The following is a 23,608-nucleotide window of genomic DNA, read 5'->3' on the forward strand; positions in this document are numbered from 1 at the left end:
CTGAGGTCCTCCAAGTGCGACAGGCAGAACATGGAGGTCCCAAGTCCCTCCTGGGCCGCGCTGACCACAGGCTGCCCTGCCCGGCCCTGTCTGAACACCCTCGGGCTCATGGTCTCAGGATGGGGAGACGTGTGCGCTGGGGGCAGCTCTGTCTGGTGGACATCCGCTCAAGCCTCCTCCAGCTCTGCCCCCGGGGCCACCGTGGACGAGCCACCCACGCCCTGGGCCAGCCACACACCAGGGCAAGAGGTCAGGCACGCGAAAAGCCACGGGGCCTGACGCTGGTCACTCCGGAGCCGGGCTCTCCCCTGAGCCCTGTCCATCCTGGACCGGGTCTGCCTGTCCTTCGGCTGCTCTGAGCGGCCAGGACTGCCCAGGTCTCTGCAGCGCTCAGAGGACCCCCTTCTACTTTGTAACAAGAAGCTTTTTGCTCAGCAAACGCTCAGAAGCGGGTTGTCCCTGAGGTTCGGCTCCCGGTGGGCCCCTCGCCGGGGCATGTGAGCCGCCCTGTAAGAGGCTTTCCTCCTGAACCGAAGTGTTTTCACAGCCCATTAGCCCCCGGTGGCGAGGCCAGGGCCTGGAGGAAGCCGCGCCGGGGTGGCCGCCGCCTCCAACCACAGCAGAGGCAGAGAGGCCCTGAGGTTGTCATAACAGGAGTCGAGGCCCAAGCTAAATTCACACTTGCTTCGAGAGCACTATCTGTTCCGCAAGCGGGGCACGCTGGCCCGGCCCAGGATGCACGGCTCCTGCATCTCTGTCGGGGCCACGGTGCAGCGGGGAGTGGGGGGGTTGCACTGACGTATTTGCCAGCGATCCTGACCCCTGAGCACAGCAGTGTGTGCACACGTGCAAGGGTGTGCATGGTGTGTACGTGCAAGAGCACCCCATGTGTGCAAGTGTGTAGTGCAAGTGTGCACTGTGTGTGCAAGAGTGCATGGTGTGTGCAAGAGTGTGCACCGTGTGTGAGTGTGCAAGACAGTTACGATGTGTGCACATGTGTGCGGGAGTGTGTGGTTTGTGCATGCAAGCATGTGTGCATGTGCAAGGGTGCACTCTGTGCGTGAGTGTGTGCATGCAAGAGAATGCATGTCGTGTGCAAATGCAAGTGTGTTTGAGAGTGTGCACTGTGTGTGTGAGAGAGTGCATGGTGTGTGCATGCAAGAGTGTGGTATGCATGTGCAGGAGTGTGCATGATGTGTGCATGTGCAAGTGTGTGTGAGAGTGTCCGCTGTGTGTGTGCAAGAGAGTGCATGGTGTGTGCATGCAAGAGTGTGTGGTGTGCATGTGCAGAAGCGTGCATGCTGTGTGCATCTGTGAGACACAGACAGACCGACTGACAGAAAGAGATGCTGTGTGGCCCGGCGGCTTCCACAGTTGGCGGGCCCAGGCGGGGGGCGGGGGGCCGCTCCTGGGGTGTGCAGCTCTCTCCCCAGAAAGCATTTCCTGACACAGACGTTCACAGATGCAGCACATGGACTCAGACGACGCACACGCCTGGGCTGCTGAGTGGAAGGGAGCCGGGATGGGGACGTGAGCTCACAGCCAGGAGGGCAAGCTGTGCCCGCCCACGGGCAGCGCCGGCACAGGTGAGCCAGGCCCGGGTGGGAGCCCCCCAGGAGTCTGCCCCGTAGAGGGAGGGTGCCGGCGAGTGGGCAGGGGCGCCGAGAGGAGCATGGAGACAAAGGGGACCCTACCTCTGCTCTCTGTGACCCTGCTGGCCAGGGCTTGCTGAAAGAGGCAACACCAGAGGCCATCGGTCTGGACACTGGTGCCCCTGCTCAGTTATAACAATAAAATCCCCGTGGGCGCCTGGGGGCTCAGTCGGTTAAGCATCTGACTTCAGCTCAGGTCCCGATCTCCCGGTTCGTGAGTGCAAGCCCGTCATCGGGCTCTGTGCTGACGGCTCGGAGCCTGGAGCTGCTTTGGATTCTGTGTCTCCCTCTCTCTCTGCCCCTCCCCTGCTCGTGCTCTGTCTCTGGCTCTCAATAATAAACATTAAAAATTTAAAAAAAATATTAATGCCCCCGTCCTTTCCCTAACACACCACAGCTTGGCACCCAGCCCCTGGTTCTGGGGGTGAGAATCACGGGAAGGGACTTTCAGCACACGCCCCCCTGAGCTGGGCACGCAGCAGTGGGGAAGGGGTGTGCAGAAACCGCACGAGCCATTCTGAGGCGCACCCTTCTCTACAAAGTGTACGTGTGCTTGTGTGTGCGCTGGACGAAAGGACCCTATGATGCATCCCCTAAAGTGACCCAGTTTTGAGAGTGAAAAGGGCAGTTTACAATCAGACTCAGACACAGGAATTAACTAGGAAGGTCCTAGGAAGATGGGCAGGGACGGTCACATTGACGGGGCGCCCTTCACCCCCACTCAGTCCAACGGAGCCCTGATGAGGATCTCATGATCACTCGGCCCCCATCCCTCCAAGACGCCCCCGCTGGGGTGAGACAGGGGCCAAGACCCCCACCCCGAGGGGCGCCCAGGCTCAGTGGGGGGAGAGCCGGGAAGCCGTGTCCACACCTCCCGCCTCCCTGTGCCTGCCAGAGTCCGTCTTGATATTCTACGATCAGAATTCTAGTTAAACCATGGTCTCACTCTTCATTCCTTGGGCGTCAGCCTCTCTATATGATTACATGCCCTCAGTTGGTATGTTTCATGGACGAATGTTTGCGGCCGCCTCCAACGTTAACATTTAACAAAACGTTAAAGAGAAAAGTCAGCTCCTGGAGGCGGTCAGCAAGGGCGCGAGCAGAGCAGGTGGCCCTTCCGCGGGCAGCGCGGCCGCCACTCGAGTGGGCTCCTGTGCCCGTGTCTAAGATCCAATCGGCACCGTCACCACTGTCTGGGGGACGTGCCTTCATTCTGTGTTACCTCCTGGAGGAACAGACTCCGAGGTAAGCTGGGGGTCACGACCTCAGCTGGAAAACCCGTCAGGCGGGCGCCGTCACCAGGCGCTGTCACCTGCACTGTGTCAGGGTCCCCGTGGGCTGCTCTGCAGCCTCGAGGCCCTGCTGGGGCCTGGCGGGGGGGCGGGGGCAGGGGCGGTCCGCCTTGTTTCTTTCCAAGCTGCTCGAGACTTGATGTTCTGCGTTGCATTTAACTCCGGATCAGATGCGGAAAACTACAGCTCTGTTTACAGGTCTCCATCTCTACACAGACTCCAATAAAGAGACAGGGCCAGGCCGTGGGGCTGCGTCCTGCGCCCCCTGACGGCAGAGACCCGCACATTAACCACTCGCTGGCTCATGGAGAAGGGAGGGGTGCGTTCAGGGAGGGGGGCACCCAGGAGCCGGGGGGTCACAGTTATGCAGAGAACTCTGGTCTTTACAACCTCTAAGGCTGCTCTTGCATAGACCCGCCGGACCCCTCCCCACCTTTCGGGGGTCACCTGCGAATACCACTCACGAGAACTCAGGTGTCCCCGTCACCTGCACCTGCGTATGAGAGACGTGCAGGTTCTTCCAGAACACTCTCTGGCGCTACTGCATTCCGTTTCCTTCCAGTCTTCCGCCTGCCCTCGCCTTCCAGTGATGTCTACACCAGGGCCCCGAGACAGCACCTCTGCCGGGGACAGCCCTCCGCCCGCCTCCCTGCTTCGTCGGACATTCTCCAATATCTGCCGTCTCAGTCTTCCATATGAACCTGAGGATAACTGTATATTACAAATATTAAATATCTGAGTTAATTTGGGAAAGAAAAGTCACGGCCACGGTAATAAGTGTTTCCAAACAGCTTCACAGTCACACAGACCTCCTCGCTCAAAACAGTAATCTGCCGGATTCCCAGCTAAGAACCCCCTTCACAAAGTCCTCCCCTGTTGCATAGCATTCGTGAGGCATCGTATTTTTTGTTTTCTGGCCTTCTTGGATTTCATTACATGACCTAGTGGGTTATTGCTGGCATGCACGCGAGTGTTTTCAAAAAGTATCTTCACTTAGTAACTGGCCTCCGTTCTAAACGGTTTCATTAGTTGTAAAAGTTTTTTTTTTTAATTTTCTTTTAATGTTTTATTTATTTCTAGGAGAGAGAGAGAGACAGCGTGAGCAGGGGAGGGTCAGAGAGAGAGAGAGAGAGAGTGACAGACTCTGAAACAGCCTCCAGTCAGCACAGAGCCCGACGCGGGGCTCGAACCCACGAACCGCGAGATCATGACCTAAGCAAAAGTCGGACGCTTAACCGACTAAGCCACCCAGGCGCCCCTAGTTGTAAAGGTTTTGAATGGAGGTTTTTGGTGATGGGGGTGGGGGGGAAGCGTTTCTGGTAGACTATATTTGCTATTGTTCTGTTCTCCGGGAGACCTTATCTCCACTTCTTTTTCTAGTTTCAGAGAATCATTTAAGAAGTTCAAAGCAATGTTACAGAACAGTACATTGGGGAGAACAGCCTTGACTTTCACACAAATGACTTTACTGCCCCATCAGCTTCTGAGATGCATACTCTATGAAGGGGGCGAGGGATCTTTTTACTGTAGCTTCTGAAAACTCTAAGTACAAGCATTTAATGTCAGGAATATGTGGAATTTTCTCAAATGCCTTTGCAGCATCCACCGAGATGATCCCTTCTTTTCTGACCATGGATGTGCGTTCCCGGGCAGTGAGGATCACGGACAATTTCAATGCTTTTGACAAATACCCCCAGTGCGTCAATGACAGGGAAAGGCCCTGAATGTGAAATCGCCTTCATCAGCCATCAGTAAAACCTCCATGCGATGTGCCTTATACTTCTGAAACATCACAGAATTTATTTTTTTAAGTTTATTTATTTATTTTGAGAGACAGAGAGAGAGAGAAAAGGAGAGAGAGAGAAAGAGAGAGAGAGAGAGAAAGTGAGAGAGAGAGAGAGAGAGAGGGAGAATTCCAAGCAGGCTCCTCACTGTCAGCACGGAGCCTGACTCGGGGCTCGAGCTCACAAATTGTGAGATCACGACCTGAGCCGAAGTCGATTGATGAGTCAGAGGCTTAACCAACTGAGCCACCCAGGCACCTCAGAGAATTAATTTTTCTTGTACTTTACCTAGAATTTGATTTAAGTTCCTAATAAGATGGGTTTGCTTGCCTTTTTTTTTTTTTTTTTTTTTTTTTTTTTTTTTTTTTTTTTTTTTTTTTTTTTTTTTTTTTTTTTTTTTTATTTTTCCCGTGCGTTGGCGGCTGTCCCCAAGGCCGGGGCTTTCCACAGTCCCCGGGAAACTGCCATACCCAGGAATGCCTAATTATTACCTGAATGATCCTNTTTTTCTTGTACTTTACCTAGAATTTGATTTAAGTTCCTAATAAGATGGTTTTTTTTTTTTTTTTTTTTTTTTTTTTTTTTTTTTGCATTTTGTTTTCATGTTTCACAAGTGTTGGTACCACAGTATGACAGATACCCCGTGCGTTGGCGGCTGTCCCCAAGGCCGGGGCTTTCCACAGTCCCCGGGAAACTGCCATACCCAGGAATGCCTAATTATTACCTGAATGATCCTTGAAAGAAGAAGGGAGTCATCCAGAGAAAACATACTTGGAGGCTGATACCGCCTTGAGAAGTAGGTCATGAAACATTTTACAGTCATTTCCCCAAGGCTTTGCTCTTCCCAATTTCGAAATTCTTAGGAATACAAAAAGTCACGAGCCACTGAGAGCTCCCGCCTCGATTTCCCTTCGGTGAGGGCTCTGGGCACCTCCACACGCCCCTCGGCGCCGGGGCCCCGTTCTGCCAAGGCCCCAAGCCCACAGGAGGCGAGTGGGTGAGGCCCTGAACCCTACCCTGCGGGCCTCAGGGCCCCCACTCTCCAGCCCTGCCAGACGGGGGAGCCCCCAGGAAGCCGGTTTCCGTGTCTTCTATTTCTGTTTTCTCTATTGCATCCGAGCCTCCGGAGGTCGGCCTTCATCTGGGCCCGAGTGGCACTAATCCAGAGGCCTCGGCCAAGAGTCGGCGTGGTGGCCCCTCCGTCTGTTTCTCTGTGGCTTTGGTGCTTGGGGACAGGGGAACCGCACAGAGGCCCGTGACCCCCAGCACGGGAATTTGTCTGGCTTGATTTACGGCATTCCCGTGACCCCGGTCAGGGAGCTAAAGTTCACAGCACTTTCTTGGCTCCCATCTCTTCCTGAATGTCCAGCTCACTGGAAACCAATCCCTATTTCAAGTTGATGGGCAATTCTTTGATTTCTAACAAATGACAAATACTGGCCGTATGAAAAATAAAGCATGGCTGCTTGGCCGCCATCACCTAGACTTCATTCTCTTGTCTTTGTTCTTTTGGCTAAATTCCTCCCCCACCCCCCCGACCCCCGTGGAGGATGCTGCCAGAAGAAGGGCGAGGAGCCTATCCCAGGGGGTCACACTGAAGTGGCCTTCTCATCCTTGGCGAGGACCCGCAGCTGGTTCTTCCCTCGTCTGTCAGCTGGGCTCCTTGAACGGCCAAGTGTATGCCATGGCCCACTCGAGAGCAAACAACCGGGTCCACCATGGCGGGTCCGTGATGGGCTCCGGATGCCCCCTGTCCCCAGCCAGGATTTGCCCACTTAGGGCAAACCACTGAAGAGGCGGGAAAGCTGCTGAACGTATGTCCTATTTTCTGCGTTGTTTCCTGAGTCTTTGGGTCAGAAGAAAAAGGGCATCCCTCCAGGCTGTGCGTGCTCAGCCGTCCTTCCAAACCCTCCCACCAGCCTCTTCCTTGTCTGACTTTATTTATTTTTGTTCCTTCGTGCATTCTATACGAAGTCACTGATGGAGCCTAGCTGACCGCAGGTGCGCCACAGCTGGGAGGGAGGGGGCAGGGGGTCCAGTGTGGAAAGACAGAGAGACTGGAACACAGAAACCCACTCATGCAGCCTTGCTTGCTCCGGGGGGCTCGGGTGCAGGGGTTGGGGGGCAGACACGTCTCCTACCTGAATCCCAGCTGGCACCCAGGGGATACTCCCCTCGATCTCCTGGGGAGAGAGGCCTCTGTTCCAGAAGAGGAGGAAAGGGCCAGGATTTATGTCCTTAAAACACACACACACCTGCTCGCAGCCGGAGGACTGGGCCGGGGCTGGTGCCGACCGCCGTCCAACAGGGAGAGAGCCAGTGGGCTGCGGTCCAGCCGCGATACAAATCATCGCAAAACCTCAGCACCTTGAGGCGGCACCAGGGTATTGTGGCATCTCATCTGCCCGCATCCTTACATTTTCCCCATTCTTTTGGCAAAAGAAAGGCATTCGGTAACCATACTGGATACTTTAAGCCCAAGACGGGTGGGACTGAAGAGAAACACCGCGTGTGCAATTAAGCAGCAGCAGCAGGCAAGGCGGGAATTTTAGGCAACTCTGGTTTCCATATTTTGGACTTGGTCACAGACCAAATGTCTGGGGCGTCGGGTTCCCCAAGCGCCTGTTGCCCTTGACAGACGATGGCCGCCAGCCCCCCGAGGTGGCAGCCTTGGTCTGGGATGCCTCCCAGGGTCTCATAAGTGGGAAGACGGCCCCCACCCCTCGCGCTCCCGCCTTGGGCCTCGGCGCTGCCTGCTTCATGCCCGGTGTCTCCCAGACAGGCTGCTAACTTCTCCAAGACACGGACCGTGTCTCAGCCAGATGCACGGCTGCAAGTGAATCCTTGTGGTTTCCTTCAGGAAATTCGGATCGGCCAGCAGACAGCGAGTTACCAACACGGCTTTGAGCCTGCACAACACGGCTTGAGCCCAGGCTTCCCAGGCTGGGCTGGGGGGACAGGGACAGTAGGCAAGGAGACGGATCACAGGCTTCCAGCTTCTCTTGAGCAAGACCTGAACAAACACATTTTATTATTTTGTTTTTGGAGCGGAGATGTTCCAGAACATTCCTTATGGGCTCACTTATCAAGTCTTTCCAGACAATGTGACTTTTGGTCAAGTTTTGCTTCTGTCCTCCCCTGGCAGGGTGGCGCAGCAGGAACCTAAGTCGCGTTCGGGAATGTGCATGTCCGGACGTCCAGCCTTCTTGAGCTCTGGTCTCCCCCGCTCCCCTTCCCCAGCCGCCCCACCCGCCCCGGCTCCATGCAAGCCTTGCAGGGCAGAGCCCTCACTGCATTCCGATCTGCTCAAGAGAAGCTGCAAGCAGCAGCCACAACCCGGGTCGCCCGCCGTTCCCATCCCTACCCCCACCTTATGCTCCTTCACAGCACCTGTGTCTGCTGACCAGAGGTGCTTCCGGTCTGCTGCACCCCCCCGCCCCCACCAGGATGAGCTCCCCCCATGGCCCTGGCACCATCCTTCTCGCCCAATCCCAGCCTCTGCTGCCGAGCCCCGCACACGGGAGGCGCACAAGTACTTGTTGAGTGACTGAGCAAACCCACCGGCACGCCAAGCCCTGGTCTGGCCTTCCCCGTGGTGTCCGAGAGACAGACAAATCCATGCCTTCCGCGCTTGCAAACCACCACTGCCCCGCACTGATGTGGTGGCTCCCCTCCCTGTCTCCCTGGCTGGACGGCCAACCCTCCACTGGACAGACCAAATCATCCCCACCTGTATGCGTCCAGCACCAAGCGTAAGACTGCAAACAGTCAGTGCTCAACAAATGTGCGCATGACATAAAGGAAAAGCTCAGAAAGAATAGCTCTGTCGTATCATACCAGCTCTTCTGAGCCACCCCGCCGAGTGTGTGCTGCTGGAGGTACGTCCGTGACCTTCAGGTTTCCCCCCTTCAAAAGGAGGAAACGCTGGTCATCTGTCCGCCAACCCGCTCAGGTGTCTAAGGCTGAAGGGGCATCTGTTGGGTGTGATCGGCCCACGTCCCTGGCGAGGCCCACCTCCCCCCAGGGGTGTATGTGCTATGTCATAATTCACAGTCCCTAGAGCCTCTGGGAGCCTTGTGTGCACAACCTTGAAGACACAGACCTTTATCAGCCCAGTGGCTGTGTAATCCAACTCTTAGAAGAGAAAGGCCACCACTCTTTCCTCCGGAGACTGGCCAAAACGTTACGAAGTCCAAATACAGACAAACAAAAAAAGACACAGAGGGGCTCTAACTTCTGTAAGGCTTCAGACCCATCCCCGTTTTTGTGAGACTCACTTCTGCTCAGAAGGTGCTGGGAGCCTGGACATACCCAGAGCCATGCTTCTGAGACCACTCCTCTGACCTGCTGAGCCCCACAGGCCGGCCACCTTGCTCAGGGAGTAGGGGCCATGGAGGCCGCCCTGCCTAAGAGTTGCTTCTCTTTTCCACTTACTATGACAGGAACCCCTCCTGAAAGTTTTGTTGGTTTTTTTTTAATGTTTATTTATTTTTGAGAGAGAGAGAGGCAGAATCCAAAGCGGGCTCCAGGCGCTGAGCTGTCAGCATAGAGCCTGATGCGGGGTTCGAACTCACAAACCTTGAGATTGTGACCTGAGCCAAAGTCAGACACTCGACCGACTGAGGCCCCCAGGCATCCCCGTGAAAGTTTTAACTGCAGTAAAAAGCATAGGTGCAGCATTATTTACAATTGCCAAGAAACGGAAGCAGTGTAAGTGCCCAACAGTGAATGAATGAATAAAAGAAACGCGGTATATACACAATGGGATGTTACGCAGCTGTAGGGACAATGAGATCTCATCATTTCTGGTGACATGAATGAATCTTCAAGGCCTCGTGCTCAAGGAAGTAATTCAGAAAGAGAAAGACACGTATCTTATCTCGCTTATCTGTGGGATCTAATACAAAAAACTACCTCTAAATATGTAGGACAGATTGGTGGCTGCCAGAGGCTGGGGTCAGGGGTGAGCAAAATGGGTGCAGGAAATCAAAAGGCACAAAACACCCAAATCCTGGGACGGAGTGCACAGCATGGTGACTACGGTGAATAACGCTGTGTAGCATATTTGATAGTTGCTAAGATATAAGATCTTCAAAGTTTTCATCACTAGAAGAAATGGCTGTGTAACTAGTACAGTGGCTGATGCTAACCAGACTTATCGGAAAGACCATTTCCAACACCCACAAACATCAAATCCCGGCGTGGTACCCCTGCACTGACACAATGTGACGTGTCGATGACATCCCAGCAGAAAGCAAAAAGGCCTACATCTCAAAGTTGTAGAAGTCAAATAAGATAATGCATTTAGGGTACTTGGACTGCAAATCAATGTATATTCCTACCTGAATAAAAAAACACACGCAGCACAAAATTTACCATCTTTATTTTTATTTTATTTTTTTTAGTTTTTTAATGTTTATTTTTCAGAGAGAGACAGAGTGCTAATGGCGGAGGGGCAGAGAGACAGGGAGACACAGAATTGGAAGCAGCTCCAGGCTCTGAGCTGTCAGCACAGAGCCCAATGCAGGGCTTGAACCCACGAACCCTGAGATCATGACCTGAGCCGAAGTTGGACGCTAAACCGACTGAACCACCCAGGCGCCCTTCTTTGCCCCTTTTAAAAATCAGATTACCTGGGGGCTGTTTGGCTGTTGTTGTTAAGTTGTAGAAATTCTCTGACTGTTCTGGGTGTTAACAACTTTGAAAATATTTTCTCCCATTCTACAGTCTGCCTTCCTCACCCTGTTCATTAGATTTGATAAGTCCCAATGGTCTATTTTTGCTTTTGCTGCCTGTCTTCTGAAAATTTTCCTGAGAGAGCCCAGACTGTTTCTGAAATAAAGCTCCAGGGGCGCCTGGGCGGCTCAATCGGTTGAGTGTCTGACTTCAGCGCAGGTCATGATCTCACTGCTCGTGGGTTCGAGCCCTGCGTCGGGCTCTGTGCTGGCAGCTCGGAGCCTGGAGCTGCTTCCAATTCTGTGTCTCCCTCTCTCTCTGCCCCTCCCCTACTGGCACTCTCTCTGTCTGTCTCTCTCTCAAAATAAACATTAAAAAAAAATTTTTTTAATGAAATAAAGCTCCATCTCCGCGGTGGTAAACAAGCAGCAGCAGTGGCCTGTGGCTCACACTGCTGGTGACGTCACTTCTCTAAAAGCGCTCCTCGCTGCCCTCAACGTGCCTTCCAGCCCCGGGTGGACAAATCCACATCCCTCACTCTTTGAGTGAGTCCAGCACACGTCGCTCTCTCTCTGCAGGGTCCTTCCCGGCCGCATCCTTCGCAGGAAACCACTTGAACTGCCGAACATCTGCACCCTGCTCTCCCCCGTAACCTGACCGGACAGTGCGTCCATCACCGCCTCGTCACGCGGCGTCCCCTTGGTCACTGATGTCAGTCCCGCACCCACTGCTCCCAGCAAGGCAGGACCCCGCACACAGCCTCCAGCTGGGGCCATGCTGAGCTGTCACATTCGTTTCTTCTTTATCCCTACCACCCCCCCCACCACATCTCCAAACCAGCCGGAATCTTGCAAATATCAGACACCCCTGAGAACACAGGTCAGGGAACACGTCTCTCTTTGGGATCACAGCCCCCTGAAGACTGGGTGAAAGGCAGCACCGCGGGGTCAGGGTGCATAAATTCAATCCCAACCCAGCCCCCAGCCAGCATATGAACTGGGCCTGATGGGGAATGACCCCTCTGAGACCCATGCTTAGGTCTAGAAAATGCAATTAACAGCCCAGTCCAGCGACTGGGGTGGGGGCTTCATGGCTACAGGCCTTCCTCAGGACTTGCTGAGCCATTAGAATATGTCCCGTCCACACTGTGCCGATGGCCACACTGAGCACAGTTGGCCATGTGTGTATGATCCAGCAACACAGGACAGAGTGGGGGATCTGGTACCTGAGAATCACCAGCTCAGAACATGGTGATCCAGACCGCCTCAGCCAGAGATGCTCCAGTACCCACCCTGGAAACAGCATCTTCTTTTTTTTTAAATTTAATTTTATTTTTTTAATAGTTTATTGCCAAGTTGGTTTCCATATAACACCCGGTGCTCATCCCCACACGTGCCCTCCCCTATGCCCATCTCCCCCCTCCCCCCCACATCCAGCAGTCCTCAGTTTGTTCTCAGCATTCAAGAGTCTCTCATGGTTTGCCTCCCTCCCTCTCCCCCACCATTTCCCCCCTTCTTCTCCCCCTTGTTCCTCCGTCAAGTTCCTCCTAATCCTCCTATACGTGCAAACATATGATATTTGTCCTTCTCTGCCTGACTTATTTCGCTTAGCATAACACCCTCAAGGTCCATCCATGTTGCTGCACATGGCCAGATTTCATTCTTTCTCATTGCCATGTAGTATTCCTTTGTAGAGATAAGCCACATCTTCTTGATCCATTCGTCCGTTGATGGACACTTAGGCTCTTTCCATGTTTTGGCTATTGTGGAGAGTGCTGCTATGAACATTGGGGTCCATGTGCCCCTAGGCATCAGCACTCCTGTGTCCCTTGGGTAAATTCCTAGCAGTGCCATTGCTGGGTCCTAGGGGAGTTCTGTTGTTAATTTTTTGAGGAACCTCCACACTGTTTTCCAGAGGGGCTGCACCAGTTTACATTCCCACCAACAGTGGAGGAGGGTGCCCGTTTCTCCACATCCTCACCAGCATCTAGAGTTCTCTGATTTGCTCATTTTAGCCACTCTGACCAGCATGAAGTGGAATCTCAGTGTGGTTTTGATTTGTATTTCCCTGATGAGGAGGGACGCTGAGCACCGTTTCATGCGTCTGTTGGCCATCTGGATGTCCTCTTTGGAGAAGTGTCTGTTCATATCTTCTGCCCATTTCTTCACTGGATTATTGTTTTTTCAGGTTGGAGTTTGGTGAGTTCCTTACAGATTTTGGATACTAGCCCTTTATCTGATATGTCATTTGCAACTATCTTTTCCCATTCCGTCGGCTGCCTATTAGTTTTATTGACTGTTTCCTTTGCCGTGCAGAAGCTTTTAATCTTGATGAGGTCCCAATAGTTCATTTTTGCTCTTGATTCCCTTGCCTTTGGGGATGTGTCAAGTAAGAAGTTGCTGTGGTTGAGGTCAAGGAGGTTGTTTCCTGCTTTCTCCTCTAGGGTGTTGATGGTGGAAACAGCAACTTCTTTCTCATGAGGGGCAGCTGGGGGCCCTGTCGTCCAGCGAGGGATGGTGTGACAGGGTGTCGGGGTGGGGGGGGCGGAGGGGGCTGGGGTCTGCACCGGCCATGCCCCCAAGGGCTGTGTGCCTTAGACAGCCTCCTCGCCTCTCCTCTTAGCCCAAGCCATGGATCGGTCGTTTGTGCGTTAAGTCTTGCTCGGCTGAAGAATCTTGGGAAACACAATGGGCACCAGAGGGCAGAGGCGGGTCTGGGTGGATGGTGAGTTTGCAGCCTCGGGCCACCAGCCTCAGCCCGACCCAGAGAAGGCCCTGGGGCTCCGCAGAGCTTCCTCTGAAGCAGCTGTCCCAGGGTCCCCAAGAGCCTGCAGCCCACTGGGCCAGTGCACCCGGGGGTGGGGGGGCGCCAGAGGCTCCTGCTCAGGTCGGAGGGATGGAGCCCACGATGATCCCCACACTCCTCTGGACAGCAGCTCCCCGGACTGTCCATCACCCTCATCCCTCCATGCAGGCCCCCCCATGCCCCGGGTGATGGGACAGCCTCCCTCAGGCCCCCTCCCCCGCCCGGCGGTGGGCGGGCACGTGCGTGTCCCCAGTGATCTCCTCCCTGCAAACCTGGCCCTTGGGGTGCACAGGTGGCCTCTGAGAGATCTCTTAACCCGGCCTCCCAGCCCATCCATCAGCTCCCTTCTGATGAGGCCACTGCATCTCCGTGTTCAGTTTTCAGGCACTTCCTCCACATCACGGGTCTCCACGGAGCCCCTCACCCCCCACCCCCCCACTGGCGGCCGCGAGCCTGTGCCAGGGCTCCGTGCCGCACTCTGTCCTTGGATGTGCTTGCTGACAGCCCACTCGGTGCCAGCCCCGCACAGCTGACACGCGGCAGGCAGGCCGGGGGACGGGGCTCTTCCCTGTTTTATTGAAAGGTACCCAGCCACGACTCCCCCATCGGGGCCCACACCTCCCGGGAGCCCGGCTGGGGCCTTACTGACCCCCCCACCCCCAAAGCCAGTACACAGAGCCTGGTGAGAAGTGGGCACTTTACTGAGGGTGTGTGTGCACGCACGTGTGTGTGTATCGAGGCCAGAGGAGATCACATCAGGCAGCACTCAGCATTTCACTCCCCAAATCACAGCCCCCACCCCCAGATCCACGTGTACCTCTCCCCCCTAATATTTACCCCTGCTGGGGTGCACTGTGGCAGGGCGCTCTCTCTCTCTCTCTCCACTTTCTTCTTCTGCAGAGAGCAACTTAGGGGAAGTGGCCCCCCCAGGAGCCAGCCCCCTTCCCGCAAACTGCCGCAGGCTTGTAGCGCGAGCAAGGCCCTCCCAAGGCGAGGCTGACTGTGCTCTCAGCGGCAAACCCAAGGCCCCCACGCCGCCCGGAGCTCTCAGGAGCAGCCAGGGCACATCACCCGTGCCTGTCCTGCCGCAGGCAGGGAACGCGGTTTCGGACCCCAGATGCTGCCACTTCCCCCTCTAGTGCATCTCTGCAGCTCGCAAACACGCGCTGTGGACAAGCCAGGTGGCTGGCGGCAGGGGGACCAGCGGACGCACACACAACCAAGACGTGGTCCCAAAGCCGCTCACAGGCCCCCGGGCAGGCAGGTGTGCCTGGAGGTAACCACTCGCAGTGTCCCGGGGGGGGCGGCAGGTGTGCCTGGAGGTCACCACTCGGGGTGTCCCAGGGGGGCAGGTGTGGCTGGAGGTCACCGCTCGGGGTGTCCCGAGGGGGCAGGTGTGCCTGGAGGTCACCGCTCGGGGTGTCCCGAGGGGGCAGGTGTGCCTGGAGGTCACCGCTCGGGGTGTCCCGAGGGGGCAGGTGTGCCTGGAGGTCACCGCTCGGGGTGTCCCGAGGGGGCAGGTGTGCCTGGAGGTCACCGCTCGGGGTGTCCCGAGGGGGCAGGTGTGCCTGGAGGTCACCGCTCGGGGTGTCCCGGGGGGGCAGGTGTGCCTGGAGGTCACCGCTCGGGGTGTCCCGGGGGGGCAGGTGTGCCTGGAGGTCACCGCTCGGGGTGTCCCGGGGGGGCAGGTGTGCCTGGAGGTCACCGCTCGGGGTGTCCTGGGGGGGCAGGTGTGCCTGACGGTCACTGCTCGGGGTGTCCCGGGGGGGCAGGTGTGGCTGGAGGTCACCGCACAGGGTCCCAGGCCAGGGGGACTTGGGTGCACACACCGCAAGAGGCCCCCCACGGGCCCCCGAGGATTGGATGCTGGGCTGGGGTACTGGGGGGCACAGGTGGAGGCACGCAGGCGGGGGGAGGGCCGCGCAGAGAGCCAAGAGGCGACGGGCAGGGCCTGGATCGCTCGTTCACTCTGCCCTTCTCAGGGACCCCTGCTCCCTGCAGGTCCGGGCTGCGGTGCTGGGCGTGGTGTGAAGGGCGAGGCCATTCCCGGCCCCGGGGAGCTCATCTGCAGGGTGCCTGGGGCGCAGAGGAGCAGGCAGGGCCCCCAGCACGAAGGGACCGGGGCAGCTCCACGGTGGGGTTGGCATAAAGGAGCCGGTATTCGCCATGGTCCAGGGGCGCCAGACACCGCGTGTGGAATACGCACATATTCCACCAAACGCGTACGTGGCTGGAGCAGACTAGTGACCTGGGAAGGGGCCGCTGGCGTCAAGGCTGCCACCACACCTGTTAGAAGGGCCCAAATCTGAAACTCTGACAGCACCCGCTGCCGGCGAGGGTGTGGAGCAAGGGGGCCCATAGGGACACAGCCGGGACCCCCGTTCTGAGAGCCAGAGCGGCGGTTCTCACCAAACTCGACACGCTCTTACCCCGCGCTCCTGCAAGTGCACTCTCTGCATCTACCCAAAGGAATGGGACACTTCCATCCACACGAAAACCTGCACGCAGACACTTCCGGCAGGTTTATTCATAACTGCCCAGACTTGGAAGCCGCCAAGACGTCCTTCCATAGGTGGGCGTGTGGACGTGGCCCACGTGGACAGTGCTAGAAAGAGACGAGCCATCAGCCATGAAAGGCCACGAGGGAACCTTATTATCAAGTGAAAGAAGCCAATCTGGGAAGCCTGCAGACTGTACGATTCCAACTATAGAATCTTCTGGAAAAGGCAAAACTAGAGAGACAGTAAAAAGATCAGAGGTTACCAGGGTTGGGGGGGGCGGGAGGGGAATGAGCAGGTGAGGCACCGAGGATTCTGGGGCGGTGAAGGTGCCCTGTATGATACCGTAGTGATGGATACGTGTCACCGCACGTGTGTCACCGCACGTCTGTCCACACCCGCCCAGCGCACCCCACCAGGAGTGCGCCCTCGCGGGCACTGTGGACTTCGGGTGATGAGTAGCTGTCTGTGTGGGTTCATGGGCTGTAACACGTGTGCCCCCCTCCAGGCCGTGCATGTGTGAAGGTGGGGGGACACAGGAAATCTCTCTACTTTCCCTCAATTTTGCCGTGAACAAGATTACACTGCTCTGAAAAAGTCAAGTCATAATAAAAAAAATTGATAAATTATAATTTACAGCACAGAGGACGGGAAGTGAGCCGCTGCTGGGAATCATCTGGGATCACACAGGATCGCGTTATACAGATGGGGGGAGGGTGACCGACACACGAAATCCGCACGCATATCCCCACCATGTATTTATAAAGGGAGCGTGGTTTCTTTAGGCTGGAAGGTTTCTAGCCTCGTGGCAGGAAAAGCAGCTCTCAACCCTACAGAACCCGAGACTCCCCTCATTCTCTGGCTCTGCAAGTTCGACGGTTTAATCGGTGCGATCAGTGGACATGAAGAGCCAAGTGATGCCCGAGAGAGGACAAGGGCATGGAAATCTGCCCATTTGTGGACCTGGGGACCCGTGTCGAGGCTGAACAGCACCAGGCCTGCCCCCAAGTCCTGCGGACACCAAACTGCACGGGTGTGCCGGGCGGCGCGGAGGCAAGGTCAGCCCCCACCTGTCAGCCTGCACTGGCCGGGCCGCCCCCAGGGGGAGGCCAGGGGCCTGGGAAATGCCACATATGCTGGGCCAGGCGTGTCCCCTCTCCCCAAGGAACTGCCCCGCTGCACTTGGGGACCACCACCTTGTCTGAGCCAGGGGTGCCCAGGGGGACAGCAGGGCCCCAGAGCAGGTGCTGGGCCACACTTGACCGAGCAGGGAAAGCTTCGTTTCTAGAAGAACTGCTGAAGACCCCGACGGCTTCGGTTCCCTTCTCGCCTCTGCTGGCTGCTGGCTGGATGCCCTTAGCTGAGCCACCACGGCCCCTCCGTTTTCCCATCGGGGGAATGGCAGTTAGAGACCCAACCATACTGGGTTGTTTTCAGGATTAAAATTACTCTACGGGCCGAGCGCTGTGGTCAGGGGGAGGGGAGCGCCAGAGCCTTGGCTGCGGGCACTCAGCCCCTCTGCCCATCTGCTCTGCTCCGTGTACCCCTGCAGGACAGAGCAGATCTGCCGCGGTCTCTCACCCCCGCTGCCAGTCTGGAGCAGGACATGGAAGCTCTCAGACCACTCTGCAGCCAGGTCTGCGTTGGGGGAGACCACCGGGTCCCCCCTGAATCTAGGGTCACCCCAGCTACACCCTGTGGGTCCTCCAGAGCCCCCAGCTTCCCCCCCAGATCCTGAGCCCAGGCCCCGACATATGCCTCACACTCTGGACCTTGCAGAGGGTCCTGAAGGAGGGGAAACCCCAAGGACCGCCCTCCTGAGTGCCCGGGAGCCCACTGAAGGACAGCTCTCTGCAGGAATGTCCCCAACAGGCATTTCTGAGGGGGTGGAGTGTAATAGGGACCCCGGGGCAGGGTGGACCACGGCCTAGCATCTCTGCAGGGCACCCAAGGCCTGCACCCACCTCCCCCCGACACCCCTGGGCCCTGCTGTGGACACGTGGGCACCAGCCTCTGCTCTGGTCCTGTCTCGAGTTGGTGGCCAGAGCGCGCGCGCGGCCCCACGGCCCAGGCCCGCCCTGAGGAGCCGGGAGCCGCCTCTGCCCTGCACTCCTGGCCTCCCATTCAAGCCTCCCTGCTGTTTACTCGAGCAGCCAGAAGACAGAAAGCCATCGCTCTGAGTCACCCCGCTCTGCTCCACAGTCGGCTCTGATTCATGCAGGAGGCCCACGGCGGGGACCAACCCGGCCGTTAACCTCCGGGCTTCTTTATGTCTTGACAGCAAAAGGTATCTGTGGTTTGGGATTGAGGATTAACGCACAGCAGGCTTGGCAGCGTGTGGACGGGCGAGCGGATCGGAGTCGACTGGGAGCACACACGGGGGCGAGGGGGGGTTCCCCTCCCCAGACCTGGGGCCGCTCTGCGGCCGTGATGGAAACTTACAAACATCTCAGGCGCGTTTCTGAAGAGGATTTGCTCATCTGGCAAGTGCGGCCCCAGAATTTGCCAGAAGTATGCATCAAACGCAGCCCAAGGGTGAGAGGAGGCAGGCCTCGTGCAAATTAGATTATGCCGAGGATCCGAATGGGAATGTGAAACGAGGAGCCGGGGGGCTCCGCCTGGGGACCCGCGGCCGGTGTCAGGTGCCCAGGCGGGCGCAGGTGTGACTCAGGCATTCAAGGCGGGCAGCGCTCTGCAGGCGTAGGGCGAACACCCTGGCACACCCGTGTCCCCCTCCAGTCCCGGGCGCTCACAGGCCGTCACAGAAGGCCAGGGGCTAAGGGAGCAGTGGCTTCAATTTCTCATTCCCATCATCAGGGAACACAAACGCCCCCAGAAGTTAAGGGGGGGCTCCTGTCCTGTCTCCTCACAATTAGGGTCAGGAGAACCGTTCGTGAGTTCACTGTATTTTCTTCACTTCCTTCCTCACATCTGTAGTGGTTTAGGATTAAGAACATATATCCCCAAATACCCGGAGAAGAGTTTACACCATAAAGACAAGTGAGGATGTTGTTAGCAAATGCAGGGGGTGGGGGAGGAGGGGCGGGGGGTAGTACGACCCTGGGGCAAGGACAAGGACCAGCGAATTCCGGAAAAGCCCATTCACAGCCTGTTGCCCAAAGCAAATGTCCAAGTTCCTCCAGGAATCCAGGCTGGGCGGTGTTGGTACATTCTGGAACAATGTATCAAATTAAACTAACATTAAAGGCACTGCGTAAAAATAATGCTCAGGGTCTTGAGCCCCAGAGTGCAGAAGACAGAAAAATAATTTTTTTCTTCTATGGCTTCAGGTGACACCAAAGCTGTAACATTGAGAGGAGGGTCCAGCGAGGGTCCAGTGAGGGGCACAGGCTGGTCCCTCAGGAGCAGGACTTCGTGATGGGCGCGCAGGGGAGGGGTGAGCAGAGTCCAGATGAAGGGCTGGCTGGTGCACGCCCTCGCCTCTAAAAAGCACTGTTTCCTCGGGCTGCGAAAGTAAGACCCGGCACTTGCAGAAAATTCAGAAAAGAAAAAAAAACAGTACAAATAATAAGAAGGAAAGGAAGACTTTTGAGTCACGTTCTGGTCAAGAGACACTCGCTCTTGTGATAAGAACGCCCAGGCAGACACGCACTTTGAATCTGCAACCTGGGCCCCAGGATCTGCCCCACCGGGGGGCCATTTCCCTTGATCGTCCAGTCTTTGTTTACAAGGCAAAACTTGCTGACCGTATAGTGTTTCAGTGTACGGATGAACCACAGTTTATTCACTGATTTCCCAGGACATTTGAGGCATTTCACTAATATTAGCAAAGCGGAGAGGAATCTTCTTGTTGCTAGGCAGACCCACTGCCGCTCATTTAGGGTGATGCCTAAACCCGGCACTGCTTGCTCAGAGGGTATTTCCAAATTTTAAAACTGTCAAATCCCTTTAACAAGACTTTAGCATCTACCTTCTCACTGTCGGGACGAGATGCCCTGGCTCCTCATGCTTTCCATTTAACACTGAGGATTATCACTATATTTTTCTTTGTTTTCTTTTTTTTTAAGTTTATTTATTTATGAGAGAGACAGAATGGGGGGGGGAGGAGACAGAGAGAGAGGGAGACACAGAATCTGAAGCAGCTCCAGGCTCTGAGCTGTCGGCACAGAGCCTGACGCGAGGCTCGAACCCACAGCTTGGGAGATCATGACCCGAGCCGAAGTCAGATGCCCAAATGACTGAGCTACCCAGGTGCCCCCATTATATTTTTCCAATTTAATTAAAAAATAGTATCCTCCTGCTTATTTTTAATTTCTTAGATTATTGCTGAAGTTCAATGCTTCTCAGATGTTGACTGGACACCTGAATTTCTTCTTTTGTAAATTCGTATTAGTACCCTTATTTTCTACTGGGTAATTGCATGTTTTTTCTTTTTGGCTTTTATTTAAGTTGGCTTTTATTTAAGTTTATTTATTTATTTTAAGAGAGGGAGAGAGAGAACAAGTGATGCAGGGGCAGAGAGAGAGACAGAGAGAGAGAATTCCAAGCAGGTCAGCACAGAGCCTGGCGTGGGGCTCGAACCTGCAAACAGTGAGATCATGACCTGAGCTGAAATCAAGAGCCAGACACTTAACGGACTGAGCCACCCAGGAGCCCCGTTTTCTTTTGGATTTTTAAAGGTCTCTGTCTAGTAAGAATATGGATTCACTACTATCCGTTGATAAGTACTTCCTTCTTGGCTCATTCAAAGTTTCTGATTGTCGTAATTTTTTTATTCCAAATTTTAATTTAGTCGGTTATTTTTTCCTTCACATCTTGAGCTTTACCATGCTCTGAATGATCAGCTCCAGGAACCGGAGGCTGTGAGGGGCCCCCATTAGTAAGTGCCACTTGGGTTCCCCGAATGTTCCCTGTTGGGTTCTGTGGGACAGCGACCTGGGCATCCCTGCCGCACTGTGTCTTCAGCCACACACTGCAGGTGATCCATGCCGCACGGAACCAGGGGCTCCGATGGGGTAAAATGAAGGCACCCCCTTGGGTTCACCTGGAAGCCCGATTTTCTATTAGTGTCGTCCGCAGACATGCCGAGGGGGAGGCTGAGTGGGTGGGCCACGGGGCACCAAGGCCTGACCTGCTGTGGGGACAGGAAGAAGGGCAGGGGAGGGGGGAGGGGGAGGGGCTGGGAGAGGGGGGAGGGGGAGACGAGGAGGGGCTGGGGGAGGGGGAAGAGGGGAGGGGTGGGAGGGGCACTCTGTGCTGTTCACCCGGGGCACCAACCTTAGTTCACATCACCTGATGGTACTTCTGAAAACCAATTGCACAATCAGGGGACAGAGATCCCCTCTGCGGCCTGTGCTGACTGGAGCCTGGCCCCGGGGTCCCACGGCTCCCCTTTCAGTCACCCCGAAGCAGAAGCGGCAAGAGACCAGAGCAGAGGGCCGCGGCGCACAGCGAGTGTGGGGAACCCGCTACCAGACCAGAGTGTGGCCTCCGCGCAGCCGGGAACCCGCGTGGGGCTGACGGTTGGGGGCCCTGACGCTGCGTGTGCCTGGCTCGAGGGGGCGACCAGTCCCCCCCAGGCCAGGTGCACAACCAGGGGTGTGAACAACCGGGTCCCCTCCTGCTGTCTCCCTCTGGAGCCCTCTGCCAGCACGTGGGGCACCGCCGTCCCTCCGGAGGCCCCGGGGACCAGGAACGGACAGACAGCAGCGACCTTTGCTCCGGGCAGCCCCACGCTCCTGGGAAGGTTCTCTGGGACCTGCCCCCAGCTCTGAGCCCTTCTGCGAACGGTCCCTGAGCCCAGCACCATCTTCGGGGTTTCTGTGAGTGTCTCACACGCTGAGTGCGTAACGCCATGAAGGTGATAGTGTTTAAACAAGGAACGGCTGTGTCACGGCCGAGGACAGAAGCCCTGGGAGAGCCACTCTGCGTGGGTCCCCAGGGCACAGATGGCTGGGGAGGCAACCAAGGTGGACAGAGCAGGGGCGGAAGGGGAGGAAAACGCCGCCCACTTGGCCCCAGGGATCCTGTGCCTCCGCCCTGCCTGCACCCGTCTCCGGGGACAGCGGTCACTGTGTCTAGAGACTAGAGGGATTCGCGGAGGAGAGTGGCCCCGAGCCAGAGGCCCCACGTTTCAGGGACCCTCCCGTCCCCCGTGCAGCATCGATGTCTCCAGGGCGTCTCCGAGCCTGAAACGCTCTGATCCGCCAACATGCCTGGGGCTTCGGGGACCCCGCTGCTGGGTGCGCTAAAATGCCCACGGACCAGCGCCCACTACAGACGGGCAAAACGCCCCCTGCTTCCGGCTGCCGGGTCGACTGCAAAGTGTGCACAGCCTGGGGCCACCCCTGTCCCCGCCCGTCACCCCCAAAATGTGCGGAGACTCAGTCCCCCACGGAGGGGCTTCCAGAGAGAGAGCTGACAGACGACTAAAATCAGAGGGCGGGCAAGAAAAACGGCAAGTGTGTTATCAGAGTCCTCGGGGGTACTTTTTTTTTTTGTAGGATCACATCAGGGAATCGATTTCAAAAGAGAAAGAAACATCTTCAGGGATAACTTGAAGGGGAGAATCATCTGATAAGCACAGAATCGCGTGGATAAAGCACCTCTGGAAAGGGGCGAGAAGCTGAAGGTTTAACTCCAGCCCCCAGCCCTGCTTGTCCTCAGACCCACGGCCCGAGTCCCAGGGTACTTGGGGGGTTGTAAAATACACCTAATATGAAATTTACCATTTTGACCACTTTAAAGTATGAATCCAGTGGGATTAAGTGCACAGCCCTCAGGCTGTTGTGCAAACAGCATCACTATTTCTGGAAATCCCAGACCCATGAAGCAATCACATCCCAATCCCCCCCTCTGGGCCCTGGCACCCACGAAGCCACTTTTGCCATTCTGGATTTTTCGTTCAGGTGGAACCCTACGATATTCAGTCTCCTGTGCGTGACTTTGGCGACTCCAGAGTTCACCTGTGTTGCAGCGAGTGTCGGCCTTTCGCTCTTTCTTACGGCTGAACGACATTCCGGGGTGGGGCTCACCCACGTCCCACTGAACCCTCGGCGGGCAGACGCCTGTTCCGCTTCCACCTTGCGGCTCTCGTGAGCAGCGCTGCCAGAAACACACACGCGCACATTTCCGGTGGAGACCCTGTTTTCGATTCTTTGGGGTGTGCAGCCAGCGGGCACTGGCCCAGCCACACTGACTCGCAGAATCCTGACAGCTGCAGGGTATCAGAAACTCAAAATCCAACACTTTATGTAGAGGGAAACTGAGTCCTAGAGAGGCTACACCTTGCCTGAGCCGCGCTATAACCATAGGCTGAGAGCAGGAAGGTTCTCCACCCCACGTTCAACTTCAGCGAAGCCTCCTCGATCCCCTACACACGAGACAATGGGTTTGTACTGCAGCACATTAACTTGGGAGCCTAGCCTGCCCCGCCAAGGCAACAGACTCTGGTTTCTGCCTAATTAAAATTTCCCCAAATAGAAAAATACCACGCAGGAGAAGTTTACTAAGGGAAAGAATTCCATATGGTTTATTCTGGAAACAGTGACTTCAATAAATTGCCAAGCCCATTGTGGAGAGTCACATTGGTTACAAAGAGTCATGGGCGCTGGAAAGCCCTCCGAATGCACAGATTATTGTTTTCTGTCACGCAGGAGAAAGCAGGTGGGCGCCCCGGGGACCCAGAAAGGCACCCCAGCCTCGCCATCTGTCTGCGCCCCCACCCGCGTGGGGCTTGCCCTTCCCCTGGTGCTGCCCAGAAAAAGTAACATTATGTAACGAACAGTAAATGATACTTGCTGTATCTTTCAAAAAAAAAAGCTGACTGCCCAGGAGACTGGTTCAGAGAACCTGCACACGCACACGCACACGCACACGCACACTGCTGAGGAACCAGCCAGGAGGAAGAGGTCTGCCATCTGTGGAAGTAGCGTCGTGTC

General features: G+C 56.1%; 1 protein-coding gene across 1 annotated transcript in view; it reads right to left on the minus strand.

Moving 5' to 3' along the window:
- Positions 1 to 23,608, minus strand: part of TWIST2 (twist family bHLH transcription factor 2) — a 51,836-nt gene that overhangs the window by 19,236 nt on the left and 8,992 nt on the right. The window lies entirely within an intron of this gene.

Source organism: Hyaena hyaena, unplaced genomic scaffold (assembly GCF_003009895.1).
Source record: "Hyaena hyaena isolate Hyena2069 unplaced genomic scaffold, ASM300989v1 scaffold_31, whole genome shotgun sequence".
Taxonomy (NCBI): Eukaryota; Metazoa; Chordata; class Mammalia; order Carnivora; family Hyaenidae; genus Hyaena; species Hyaena hyaena.